The sequence below is a fragment of the Lathyrus oleraceus genome, chromosome 6 (genome assembly GCF_024323335.1).
Source record: "Lathyrus oleraceus cultivar Zhongwan6 chromosome 6, CAAS_Psat_ZW6_1.0, whole genome shotgun sequence".
In the NCBI taxonomy this organism is placed as follows: Eukaryota; Viridiplantae; Streptophyta; class Magnoliopsida; order Fabales; family Fabaceae; genus Lathyrus; species Lathyrus oleraceus.
Genome location: NC_066584.1, coordinates 71554866 through 71570136, shown reverse-complemented (window position 1 = coordinate 71570136; position 15271 = coordinate 71554866). Strand labels below are relative to the sequence as shown.

General features: G+C 34.5%; 1 long non-coding RNA gene across 2 annotated transcripts; it reads right to left on the bottom strand.

Moving 5' to 3' along the window:
- Positions 1 to 12529: 12529 nt before the first annotated feature.
- LOC127092530 (uncharacterized) lies at positions 12530 to 14698 on the bottom strand. Of its 2 annotated transcripts, XR_007792200.1 has the most exons (3): positions 14248 to 14669; positions 13373 to 13441; positions 12530 to 12848 (listed from the first exon to the last, which is right to left on the bottom strand). It is a non-coding gene; the product is annotated as an uncharacterized LOC127092530 (long non-coding RNA). The 2 variants fall into 2 exon arrangements; XR_007792201.1 differs by lacking the exon at positions 13373 to 13441 and having other exon boundaries at positions 14248 to 14698.
- Positions 14699 to 15271: the final 573 nt, after the last annotated feature.

Here is a 15271-nt window from a genome sequence, read left to right as displayed (position 1 = left end):
TAACCAATCAAACAAAATATTCAGCATATTAACTCAACTTGTCATCCCCGCGTGACCAAAACTCTTTTAAAAAAGAACACTATTTAATCATTTCTAACGCGCACAACAAACTAGTGTTTAAGCCTCCGCCAAGAGTAGACAAGCCAACGTTTAGCCTTTAAAACGTGATATAAACGGTCGTTCACTAAAAGAGACTAACCAGTCGTAGTCCCTGAACTACGAATGCTCTGATTTCCTTATTGCACCATAAGGATACGTAGGCACAAGATTGTGAGATCTTGACGAGCACACTAATAAAAAACCTCCATTTCCCCCTTCTGAGGTTTCCATCCATTTCTTTTCAATATTTTTATCACTCGAAGAAAACAAACAACATTAACTAACATTCAAACCGCAAATTAAACTAAAAGGTTCCCGTTGAGTACAACGGACGTGAGGGGTGCTAATACCTTCCCATTGCATAGTCGACTCCCGAACCCGAATATGGTTGCGACGACCATTATTCTATTTTTCAAAGGTTTTATCGATATTTTCCTATTCCTTCATTGGAATAAATAAAGTTCGGTGACGACTCTGTTCGAACTAAATTTTTCCGCATCCATCGCAAGGGATCGCATTTTTTGAGGTGCGACAAGAATGATATCTAAAATTATGTAAATTATAGAGAGATTAAACTTATGCGTATGCGTATAGAAGGATATATAAAATTATGCAAATTATAGAGAGATTAAACTTATGCGTAATGCCATAAAGTTATGGGAAAAAGTGATTGAACGAAGACTAAGAAAATAGACTTAACTCACTAAAAACCAATTTAATTTTATGTCGAGGAGGTCAAACATGGAAGTGATCTATCTATTAAGACAGGGGATGAAGCAATATCAGATGGACCAAACAAGATTTGCATTTAATTTTTATTGACTTGAGAAGGCATATGATAGTGCTTAGAGAGATTTTATGGAAAATCATAGAGAATAAATGGATTAGGATTGTATATATTCGAGCTATTCAAGATATGTATGAAGGGGTATCGACTAGCATCAGACACATAGGCTTGCATCGAGGTTCAACCCTAAGCACCTACCTTTTGACTTTAATTTTGGATGTACTTACGAAGGACATCCAAGAGATAGAACCGAGATGCGTGTTTTTTTGCATATGATATTGTCCTACTTGGAGAGTTGAAGGAGAATTTAAATGAGAGGTTAGAGTCGAGCTTTAGAAACACATCGGTTTTTCTTAAGCAGAAGTAAGACGAAATATATGAAGTGTAAGTTCATCAAAAGGAGAACCATTTTTAACATAGAGATGAAAGTTGGAGACCATATCATCCCATAAGTCATGTGGTTTAAATATCCTAGGCACATAATATAAAATGAGAGAGAAATAGAAAAGGATGTAAACCATTAAATTCAAGCTCGATAGTTGAAATAGAGGAGGGCTTCAAAGATTTTATGCGATAGAAAGGTATCGCTCAAGTTAAAAGGAAAATTTTATTGGACTGCGGTAAGACCCGTAGTGTTGTATGAGACAAAATAATAGGCGCTTAAGAATTAACACGAGAATAAAGTAAGTGTTGTAGAGATGAGGATGTTGCGTTGAATGTGTGGTAAGACTAGACAAGATAAGATTAAGATTGACAAGATTAGAGAGAGTGTTAGAAGTAACGTATTTAGTAAAAATGATGGTAGAAAATAGGCTTCGGTGGTTTGAACATGTAGAGAAAGGATCTGTAAATTATGTGGTAAGAAGAGTAGATCAGATGGAGAAGAGTCAAATAACTAGAGTTTGAGGAAGACCTAGGAAAACTAATAAGGCAAGTTATTAAGAAAGATCTCGAGATTAATAATTTGAATAAAAATATGGCCCAAGATAAAACATTATGGAACAAGTTGATCCATATAACCGATCCATTTAATAGAATAAAGCTTGATTGTTGTTGTTGTTGTTGTATAAAATATTCCTATAGTAAAATAAAACAAAACAATATAAAACAAAATAATATATTTACTAGTTAAATCTTTTCAAATAGGCTCTCTATAAATATATTGTCATAATTAGGAAACTCGGAAAATTGTTATGAACTTTGGTTTTTTTAATGACAAATAAAATATATTAATAAGAAAAAATAACATCTTACAACATAAACAAAAAAAATATATGAAGTGCCAGAAGCAACTAAAGAAAAATAAAATACAAGCATAAAGAAAAAACACAACAAACAACAAAGCCAAAAAGAAAAAGAATTAGACTCGACACAAACCACAACTACTATAGAATCACTTTACTACTCATAGGATAGATCTCAAGCCATCCAAATCCACCATCAATAGATCAAATCCCAACAAAAGAGGAACTGAAGATCCACCACCACACTCTAAATTAAAAACACTCTCAAAACACTATAGGTGCATATAGAGGATATAATTCTAAATCCAATCAATGAAGACCCATATCTACCCAAATACCATTTCCAAACTAAAAAGTACTCTTCTCTTGCACCTCTATCGCTGTCTTTGTGACCCCATTAAAAATAACATCATTTTGGCATTTCCAAATAGACCAAATTAGTGCATTCCATACCATAAGGTAACCAACCCTATACTTAACCCTACCTCCCAAAGAAGGAAATATTGAAACAACACACTAAGATCCTAATGAATAACTACCAGCCACCTAGAAATTCGATACCACGCTGGCACGACTGTCATACCCCAAAATTTTCCCTACTTTTTTCAATTTTGTATGGCTTATTGATCATATCATCTGTATAATTCATATGTCCTAATCATTCATTTACATTAGTATTTTTCAAATAACATCATTGGATTCAAATGTTTCTTGTTATTTAAGATACAAGACACTAAATTGATTTGCAAGCTTATGATCTTGTTGTTTCATCTTGACATTATGGGTTGTGGACATGATCTTATTGTCAGGATCTTGGTTTTTGGGTTAAGTCCTCATGGGAACCCAAAGATTTGGTCTTGGATGTATGATTATTTTAGTTACATCTTGGCATTGAAGTTTTGGGATTTATTTCCAGGCTTTGATTCTAGTCAATCATGGAGAGTTAACCCTTGTAATCACCATTTCCATTTTCATCATCGATCGTTGTTGGATTTATGGCATGGTATTCATTCAAGAGGCCTGATGAAAGCAAGATTTAGGAGTGCAACTTCCGTTAGATATGTTTTGTATGATGTCAAAACTAGGATACTTTAGCGTAAATGTATATTGGACGGTATCCTCTGAATCTCTATGTGCATCTTAGCATTAGGAAGCATAAAAGCATTTGGAAATAATGTGGGAAAGGTCTCATGCATCAAACATGCATGAAAAGCCAATTCATGTGAAAAATAGCACCACAGGTCGACACATAGAAGTATAGGTCGACCTATGGAATTTGTTTTTGGCTATAGGTCGACAATATAACTACAGGGCGACCTATGGAAAATTTTTCTTAGCTATAAGTCGACACATGAAGTCTATAGGTCGACATATATGTTGCTGTATTAAATTCCGTGGCCTCTATTTCATGTGCTGAGTCTTCAGGTCGACACATAAGGAGCACATAGCTGCTATAGATCGACACATGACCTTGGACAAGTCGACCTATGCATCGAACATGTCGATACATAACATGTATAGGTCGACCTATCCAACTTTTTTCTTAAAAATTTCATATCTTTCTATCCTTATTTGCATTTCCTTTTGCCCTAAATCATCCATGCATATAAATACTCCATACATGCATCATTCACTAGTAAGGTTTCTAGAGTGAGTAAAACCTACATGAATCCAGAATTTTAAAGCATCTCATTATCTTTAATTCAATCTATGCATACACAAAATCAAACAACACATAATCATTTTTTGATTGGATGCCATCTAGATTAGGATTGATAACATCCAATTAGGTTTGTTGTATAAAGAATATTGGGTTACGATCTTTGAGGGATTCAAATAAAAAAACCAGTTTGGGGTTTTCCTTCAAGATCTTTAGGGTTTGAAGGTTTTTGTCAAGATTGTGCAACTCGGATCCGATCGAGTGAAAGCCTTGAGACTAGGTGTGTCGGCAAGGGAGTTGCGTGAAATGGTGGATCGCATTAACAAATCTTGGGTTCAACAAGTGTACGCTTGGGATTAATTCAGTCGGGTGAAATCCTTGATCCAAGGAGGTTGTGCAAGGAAGTAGCAACAACAGGTGAATTGAAGCGACATTATTGGTGAATTGATCAAGCTTTGATCAATGTTTTTGGATGTGCTAGAGTCAAAAACAAACCTAGGGCTTGTGGGATTTGATTTCTCATCTCTTGTATTGATACTTTTGCAAAGTAATATTTATTATATTAATATCTCAATTCGAATTCGAATTGAGGTTAAACGTACCCATAGCGAGGTCGATTGGGGAACTCCCTAAACAAATCCTTGCATACTATCTCTCTCTCTCTCTCTCTCGTTTATTTTTTGGTTCACAAATTTTTAATTACTTTGATCTCTTGATCAACATTGTTTGGATAATAGCTTTTGAATTATTTGTTAAATTGTGTTATTGTAGTAATCACTTACCATGTGGTAGTGATTGGTTTTTTAAGAACTACAAACACTATACTAATATCCAAACTTTATTGATTGCACGCAAAATGTTTGACAAATTGTGTCAACTAGTCATTAGTGTGTTGTTGACATTGGAGATAGATAGTTATTATAGTAGAGTATTCAATTTAGTGCTTGAAGTATTGATAAATCAACTTGTGAATTATTATCATACCATTGGTACTCATACGCATATGCGAGTTTTTCAATAGAATGTTTGGTTAGAAGATTTTGGATCCGGGAAATATTTTAAACTTGCTCCCACGCCATAAATTTTTCTAAATCAAAGTTTTAAATAAAATTTTAATTTGGGATCTATACACCCCCTCTAGATCTAGGCCTATCGTCTAACAAGTGGTATCACGAGCTCCGGCAAAAAGGGTGTATAATAGATCACCTATTTTCACCGGCAAAAATTATGGCTATTGGAAAGCTTGTATGTATATCCATATCAACCCCGTTGATAAGGGTGTATGGGACGTCATTCCCAATGGTCCTAATCAAATTACAATGACCAACGGTGAAGATGTCATCGTACAAAAACTGGAAAATCAATGGAATGATAATGATAAGAAGTTGTGGTCTCATGATTGAAAAATATTCTCATATCCGCATTAGGTGTTGATGAGTATTATTGTGTCTCTCATTGTGAAACCGTCAATGCTATGTGGGACACATTAGAAGTTGCCTATGAGGGAACTAATGAAGTCAAACAAGCTAGGATCAATACTTTGAACCAAGAGTTTAAACTCTTTCGTATGAAGCATGGTGAAACCATTGCCGACATGCAAAAGATATTCACACACCTTATTAATAGATTAAATTCTCTAGGTAATCCTATCTTCAATGCTATTACTAGTAACAATGTTTTAAGATGTCTTAATAGGGAGTGGCAACCCAAGGTCACCGCTATCAAAGAGGAAAATGATCTTAAAACACTTGATCTTACTACTTTGTTTGGTAAATTAGAAGAACATGAGCAAGAACTCACTTGCTTGGAAAAACATGAAAAAGAATATGAAAACATGATGAAGAAAGAGAACGATAAAGACAAGGTGAAAGAGAAGAAGTCCATTGCTCTAAAGACTTATAGTTTCAAGTCCTCAAAGAATGAGCCTAGTGAGTATGAAGAAAGGGATGACAAGATCGCTAATGATGATGATATTGGGTTATTTGTCAATAGATACCAAAGGTATATTTGGAAGAACAAGGTCAAGCACTCCTAAGGAAACTTAGCAAAATTTAGAAGGGAGTCCAAGTCTTCAAAAGATAATGAGAATAGGAAAGGTAAATTTAGAAGCTCTTGTTAAAATTATGGTGAAATTGGTCACTATAGACGGGAATGTCCCATGATTAAGAAATACAAAGAAAGAAGGCATCACAAGAAGCCTAGTAAATCTAGAAGAGCTTTTGTAGCTTGTGAGAGTGCAAGTGATTCCTCAAGCAATGAAAGCTCCACTTAAAGTGTAAAATCAGCCTGAATTTGTGTTATGGCTAATGGAAGGAAGAAGAAGCAAGTAAGTCCTTCTAAACTTGAGCTTAATAGTGATTTATCTTATTCTCAATTACAAGACGCTTTTGATAATCTTCATAGAGAAACATCAAATGCTTTTAAGAAACTAGCTTCAAATGAAAGATATATTTTTGCAATTAGAAGCTAAAGTATTAGAATTTGAAAGGAAGTTGGAAGCTATTAAGAGATCTATGATAAATATTCAAAGTGACAAGAATATGTGTGAAGAACCTTCTAGGTTTGGTTGTGAATTTTGTCATAATTGGCAAAAAAAAGATAAATGCTCTTCAAGTCAAATTAGACACAACTTTACAACCTAAAAGTGCATTTGCTATTGATCCTTCTAAGTATGAAATATCTTTGAATCATTCATACAAAAAGCATAATTTTTAAAAAAAGGATTTGAATGGTAAAAGCATAATTCATCATAATATATCTTGTCATTATTGTTGCAAAAATGGTCATACTAGTGAAAAGTGCAAATTTAGGAAGGTGTTATTTCCTAAAGGAGTCTCTCAATGGTTGCCTAAATGCAACCTTGATTTCACTCACTTCCAAGGATCCAATTAAAATTGGGCACATATTTCCTTTGTTTAATTCTACAGATTGAATGTCTTGAATCTACCGAAAAGATTTGGTATCTTGATAGTGGATGTTCAAGGTATATGACGGGTGACATATCGCTTTTCATTGATTTTGTGCCAAAGAAGAAGGGATTCGCCACTTATGGAGATAACAACAAAGAAGCTATTATTGGAAAAGGTAGTGTAGGTAATTCCTCATCTACTACTATCTCTAATGTAATGCTTGTTGATGGTATTAAACACAACCTTCTTAGCAATACCCAACTTTGTGACAAGGGTTTTGAAGTCACTTTCACTAATACTTGTTGTTTATTTGAGCATAATGAGAAGAAGGATTATGTGTTTAAGAGCTTAAGAGTCAATAATACTTATATGCTAAATTTAGATGATATGTCCTTGGTTATTACTAAGTGCCTTGATACCATGAGTGGGAACTCTTGGTTGTGGCATATGCGTTTAGTTCATATTAACTTTGACTTACTAAACAAGGTAACCTCAAAGGATCTAGCCATTGGTCTTCCTAAAATTAAGTTCACAAAAGATCACCTATGTGAAGCATGTTAAATGGGGAAGTAAACGAAGGCCTCTTTCAAATTAAAAAATATTGTTTCAACATCTAGACCTCTCGAATTTCTTCATATGGACCTCTTTGGTCCTTATAGGACCAAAAGATTAGGTGGAAACTATTATGTCTTGGTTATAGTTGATGACTATTCTAGATTTTGTTTCATTGGGTTATGTTTTTATCTAGTAAAGATGAGACCTACCCGACTTTCCAACAATTTTCTAGATTGTTCCAAAATAAAATGAATTTGAATTTTTTTTCCATTCGAAGTGATCATGGAGGAGAGTTTAAAAATCTTATTTTTGAAATGTATTGTGAGAAACATGGCATCCAGAACAACTTCTCGACTTCTAGAACTCCACAACAAAATGGGGTTGTGGAGCATAAAACCGAGTTTTAGATGAGTTAATGAGGATGATGCTTAATGAAGGTAATTTACCAGAGTACTTCTGGGCTGATGCTATTAGCACGACGTATTATGTTTTGAATAGGATATTGGTATGTCCTATTCTAAACAAACCCCCTATGAATTACTTAAAGGTAGAAAACCTAATGTTTCTCACCTTCATGTCTTTTGATGTAAATGTTTTATTTTAAACAATGGAAAGGACAATCTAGGTAAATTTGATGCTAAAGCTGGTGAGGGTATCTTCCTCGGATACTCACAATCTATCAAGGCATATACGGTCTATAACAAAAGGCTACTTATTATTGAAGAGTCCGTTCATGTTTCTTTTGATGAGTCTTTTGTAAAACATGTTGGGAAGGGTATGTCTTTGTATGATATAGGTGTATCTTCGCATGAAATTCTCAATGAAGTCAATAAAGGGATCGATCAACCTCAAATGGATGAAAATGAGAAAGTAGAAGATGATGATCACGAAGAGGAAAAAGAGGAAAGTCCAGCTAAAGTAGACAACCTTCCTTTGTCTTGGAAAACATCCAAAGATCACCCTATTGATAATATCCTTGGAGATATCACAAGAGGCGTGACAACACGGTCTAAGATAAGTAACTTTTGTTATCACTTCACTTTTGTGTCACATATTGAGCCTAAAAATGCTAACGATGCATTACTTGATGAGTATTGGTTCATGGAAATGCAAGATGAGCTAAATCAATTTGAAAGGAATGAAATTTGAGACCTTGTACCACGTCCAAAACATCATCATGTAATAGGCACAAGATGGGGTTTTAGGAACAAGCTTGGAGAAAATAGAGTGATAACCTGAAATAAGGCCCAGTTAGTCGCTCAAGGGTATAATAAAGAGGAGGGTATTGACTATGAAGAGACTTATGCTTTGGTCGCCCGACTTGAGTCCATACACCTTTTTCTTGCCTTTGTTTGCCCTAAGAACTTCAAATTATTTCAAATGGATGTGACAAGTGCATTTCTAAATGGTTATATTAATGAAGAGGCGTATGTTGCTCAACCTCCCGGTTTTGAAAATCACGAGTATCCCAATCATATTTTCAAATTAAAACGCACTTTGTACGGTCCTAAACAATCACCTATGGCTTGGTATGTGCGACTAAGCAAATTTTTTATTAATCAAGGGTACTTAAGGGGGAAAATTGACACTACTCTTTTTATTAAGCGCCATGAAGATGATACTCTTCTTGTACAAGTATATATTGATGAAATTATCTTTGGATATACTAATATGCAACTCGTCAGAGAATTTTCTAAGCTTATGCAGGGAGAGTTTGAAATGAGCCTTATGGGAGAGCTAAATTACTTCCTAGGTCTGCAAATCAAACAACTAAATGAAGGCACATTTGTTTGTCAAACCAAGTATTGTAAGGACTTACTAAAGATATTTGACATGGTTGATGTAAATTCGTGACACTCTGATGACTACGAATGATAACTTGGAAAGGAACGAAAATGGTAAGGATGTGGAAGTGAAGAAATATAAAGGTACGATAGGTCCTCTTCTATATCTCAATACATCTAGGCCAGATATTATGTTTAGTGTACGTATGTGTGCCCGATATGAATCGACCCCTAAGGAATCTCATCTCAAAGTCGTCAAACATATTTTTAGGTATATTCACGATACTTCGAATGGGATTTGGTATTCCAAAGGGAGTGATTGTATCTCAGTTGGTTACACTGACTCCGACTTTTCTGGTTGCAAGTAGAATAAGGAAATCACTAGTGGGATTTGTCACATATTTTCAAATTCCTTAGTTAGTTGACATAGCAAGCAATAAGTTTCAGTTACTTTGTGTACTGCCGAGGCGGAATACGTAGCGGCCGATAGTTGTTATGCTCAAATTTTATGGCTTAAACAACAATTACTAGACTTTGATATAAAACTAAGTTGTATTCTGATTTTGTGCGACAACACTAGTGCCATTAACCTAACTAAAAACCCGGTGCTACATTCTCGTACTAAGTATATTGAGATTCTTCATTACTTCCTATGCGATCATGTTGAAAAAGGCGACATCATTTTTGAGCATGTTGATAGTAAAAATCAATTAGCCGATATTTTTACAAAACCACTTGCGCTCGAGCCCTTCTTTAACATTCGACGAAAATTAGTAATTCTTGAAATCTCAACACTTTCCTAAATGTTATGTTAATGAACATTGAATATATCTTGTCTATCTAACATTTCTTGACAAACATATTTCATAAGAATGCATTCCTCATCATTTCTCAAGCAAGGTATTATTGTTTCATTTTCTGTTTTTGTGTATTAGCCTTCTCTTTTCACATGTTATTTATGGTTCATATGATTGATGTTCTTGACATATAATATAGTTCATATATGATCACTTACAACAATGTTTAATTGATGTATGTCAATTCATATGCTTATAGTAACGTTATGCTATCTTCATTCTCCTTGAAATATAGTATTTGGTGCATCGATTTTTTATCTATTTTTCTCATGATTTATGATTGAACATGTTACATTGTTAACAATATCCTTGGTTGTGTGTCATTGTTATGTTTTCATCTATGTTTTTGGTTTGTGTAGTGGTACTTTGTTTACCGCCTTGTTAGAGCACATGCGTGTGCAACATTTCGGGAGCACAAAAAACATATGTTACATAATCATATCATTTTTTTGGCATATCAAGTATTTTTTGTTCGCTCTAAATACTTCATTTTTCATGATTGTGTTGTGTTTATGTGGCATACGTTGTGATAATTTGTTATATTGTTGCATTATTATCTTGTATTTATATTTACATTTCTCTTTTCAATATACAAATTATTCTATGTGAGTGCTATCATATTGATATTCTTATCTTTGCAAAATGCTTATGTGTGTTATATTCGTTTATGCGTGATTTTAGTTTCTTCTTATTGTTTGCTTCGCTTTTTTTTGATGTTGTCAAAGGGGGATAAGTAAGATGAATATGAATGAATTTGTAGGGTGCATACATTCAGGGGGAGATTTTCATTGCAAATGCATACACATCGTCTCAAGTTTTGACATCATAAAAAAGGGGGAGTATGTGAATGCAACTTCCGATAGATGTGTTTTGTATGATGTCAAAACTAGGATACTTTAGCATAAATATACATTGGACAATATCCTCTGAATCTCTATGTGCATCTTAGAATTAGGAAGCATAAAAGCATTTGGAAACAATGTGGGAAAGGTCTCATGCATGAAAAATCAATTTGTGTGAAAAATAGTAGTATAGGTCGACATATAAAACTATGGGTCAACCTATGGAAAATTTTTGTGGCTATAGATCGACACATAGAACCACAGGTCAACTTATGGAAAAGTTTTCTTGGATATAGGTCGACACATGAAGTCTATAGATCGACACATATACTGCTGTATTAAAGCTTGTGGCCTCTATTTCATGTGTTGAGTCTTCAAGTCGACACATAGGGAGCACATAACTGTCATAGGTCGACACATGACCTTGGACAGGTCGACCTATGCATCGAACATGTCGATACATAACCTGTATAGGTCGACCTATCCAATTTTTTTCTTCAAAATTTCATATTTTTCTTTCCTCCTTTGCATTTCCTTTTGTCCTAAATCACCCATGCATATAAATACTCCATACATGCATCATTCTCTAGTAAGGTTTCTAGAGTGAGTAAAACCTACATGAATCCAAGATTTCAAAGCATCTCATCATCTTCAATTCAATCTATGCATACACAGAATCAAACTACAGATAATCATTTTTTGATTGGGTGTCATCTAGATTAGGATTGATAACGTCCAATTAGGTTTGTTGTACTGGGAATATTGGGTTGCAATCTTTGAGGAATTTAAATAAGAAAACCAGTTTGGGTATTTCCTTCAATATCTTTAGGGGTTTGAAGGTTTTTGTCAAGATTTTCCAATTCATATCCGATCGAGTGAAAGCCTTGAGACTAGGTGTGTCGACAAGGGAGTAGCGTGAAATGGTGGATCGCATTGACAAATCTTGGGTTCAACAAGTGTGCGCTTGGGATTAATTCAACCGAGTGAAAGCCTTGAGACAAGAAGGTCATGCAAGGAAGTAGCAACAACAAGTGAATTGAAGCGGCATTGTTGGTGACTTGATCAAGTTTGATCAAGGTTATTGGAGGTGCTAGAGTCAAGAACAAACCTAGGGTTTGTGGGATTTGGTTTCTCATATCTTGTATTGATACTTTTGTAAAGTAAGATTTATTATATTAACATCTCTATTCAAATTCAAATTGAGGGCAAACGTACTCATATCGAGGTCGATTAGGGAACTCTCTAAACAAATCCTTGTGTACTCTCTCTCTCTCTCTCGTGTATTTTTAGGTTCATAAATTGTTAATTACTTTGATCTCTTGATTAACATTGTTTGGATAATAACTTTTGAATTCTTTGTTAAATTGTGTTGTTGTAGTAATCACTTACCATTTGGTAGTGATTATTTTTTTTAAGAACTACAAACACTATACTAATATCCAAACTTTGTTAATTGCACGCAAAGTGTTTGACGAATTGTGTCAACTAGTCTTTAGTGTATTGTTGACATTGGAGATAAATAGTTACTATAGTAGAGTATTCAATTTAGTGTTTGAAGTATTAATAAATCAACTTGTGAAGTATTATCATACCATTGATACTCATATGCATATCCGAGTTTTTCAATAGAAGGTTCGGTTAGATGATTTTGGATCCGGGAAATATTTTAAACTTGGTTCCGCGCCATAAATTTTTCTAAATCAAAGTTTTGAATAAAATTTTAATTTGAGATCTATTCACCCCCCCTCTAGATCTAGACCAATCGTTTAACAAGGTTCAAAAGAACACAGGATTTAAGGCTAATTCAAATATGCCAGGTTTCTTGAAAAACAAGTTATACATATTCATATCTTTTCGTTTGAAGCCATTTTTCATCATCAAAGCATCAAATTTCATCACAAAAGAGACATATTACAAAACTTTACACAAAATTACACTTTTTGAGCTATAACTGACTTTGGTCAACTGTTGACTTTTTGGTCAAACAATTGACCAAAATCAACTTTCTAATCCTAAACCATATCCCATATTTTTCTTCATCCCATCTTTGACTTCTTGAAGTAGTCCAATCTTTTCCACATGCTATGAATTGCGAAACCTTCATCCATTCCCTGTAAAATAATTCATACACATACGCAATCAGGAAAAACCAAGGCAACATGATCACACTTACAAGGAAATGTATCAAGGACCCAAAACATGCTTATTTGAATCCCTAACTAGGTAACATCATAAGTCACTCAAAGCTTCAAATAAGATCCACTAACATGCTAATTTTCCTCATAAATACTTCAAACCTCATGATGGCTCAAAGCTTCAAATAAGATCCACTAACATGCTAATTCTCCTCATAAATAGTTCAAACCTCATGATGGTTAATCCAAGTCTAGTGGCATAGCAAGTTCGATTAATCACTAGTTAGCATTTCCTGAACAATGCCATTCTACAATCATGGTTCAGTGGCAACCCAAAAATGACACAACAAGTCCTAAGCATCCAAAGATAACATACACTAACATTCACACATAACAAGCTTAACTAAGTGCACAAACATGTATGTATCACCATTTCACCATTTAACCTCAAACTGATTCAATTCAAACATAACATAACTAATTGGTTTTTCCAAACTTACACAATATAATAACAGTGCCATTTCAAGAAAACAACAACCAAGCTCATCCTTTTCCCTTTTTATAACAGCCTGCAAATAAAATTCCATAAAGTCATGCATAGCCATGGCAATTTGGATAACATTTCGTAATCTAGCTCTATCCTAAGTCAACATGAGTAAACTAAATTAACTAACAGTCTCTAAGTTTAACTGATTTTTCAAATTCATTTTAATCTACTATTTTCCTAACTTAACAAGTAAGCCACATAAACCAATCTTAACACCATGAAGAAAACAAATTCGTTGACCAATTTCATGACAGATATCAAGTTCATTTAACTAATCATGTTTCATAAGGACTTCCATTTGAGTTTCAGGATTAACTTTCAACTCCATAACATTTATCCTAACTGATTTCATCAATTCATACAACTAACAACTAACACTAACTGATTCATTTCAACACCTCATAACTGAAATTAACCGATTTTTAACGATGTTAATACACTTTAACAACATTTCTCATGAGAATCTAACTGAACTAACACTGCCCTAACAAAATTGCCCGACTTTCCCGATTCAGTTGCAACATCAACTTTTATAAATTCAACTTTTATCTTCAATCACGAGGGGGATTCATAATTATTCACCACTCTACCACTCAGTAATCATAATCACCATCATCTTTCACAGAAATTCTCTAAATTCCCCATGTTCTTCGTTTCTCTTAATACACTCTCTTTGAGTTCTCCCTAAATTCTATCATTGACCCCTCACTCTCAAGCATATAGAACAACACCAATAAAAAATAGTGACGAATAACCCTACGAACTAAATAATGGAGAAGAAATTTGGAAACTCACGATTGAAGCAAAGGAATCAGGGTGAGGAATTACCTGGGGAAATAGAAGGCTCGTGGATCATCGTTCTTAGCATCGCTTCGTGAAGAGCTACCAGAGTTACTCCGACAGACAAGCCTTTCCACTTTTCTTCTCTAAGTTGCAGCTACCACGATATAGTGTGTCTTCCATGGAAGCAAACCCATAAGGTTTGGTCTCCGTCTCACTCATTATCTACGTTCAACTTATGATTTCAGTCTTTAAGGTTCATATATACTTTGGTTCTATTTGCCACTTTGGTTAGGAATTAGGTGGTTTTGATACAAGATTTAGTGAGAGGACTTTGAAAAGAGTCATTTGGTGGTATAATCTCATGGTTTGGGCGAACTCATCCACCTCCGGCGTGGCGGAGTATGATTCCAGCAGAGGTAAGAGAGAGACTGAGGTAGCTGAACCCCTATGTAACCTGTAAGACCCCAATTTTGACCCTAAGATCCCTCATGCAACTTTATCATATGCATAAGTATTGAGATCATATCTTGGCATCCTTCTTACCCCTCTTTCATTGGGTTTGTTTTGGGAGAGATCACCAAACACCATGTGATTGTATCATACTTGTATATATATATATATATATATATCATTTTACTAACCAAAATACCAAAAATATATCTTTGTATTTGCATAACTCTTTTGTAGGTAGGACATGGTCCCCATTGGTCTATCAAGTTCATATCTAGGGTTTAAGACCCTTATGTTTAAGAGCACGACCAATGATTGATCCATAATGTCTCTAAGCATCATAGTTTGTTCGTATCTACATGTTATTTTGGTCAAGTTTTCTTCAAGAGTTTGAAGTTGATTTGCCTTGGAAACCCTAGTTTGTTTGGGTATCCTAACTTCTTCAGTAAGATTCTTCACCAATTGATAAAATTTGTCAAGGGACACTCCAAAATTCATCATATTATGCATATGTGATCTACCATGAGCCTAAAAAGTCAAGAGATTGCAAGTCAACAAGTTGGTTGATGGTGGTTGGCCAAATGGATTCATTTGATCAAAACTGTGTCTCCCTAGACCC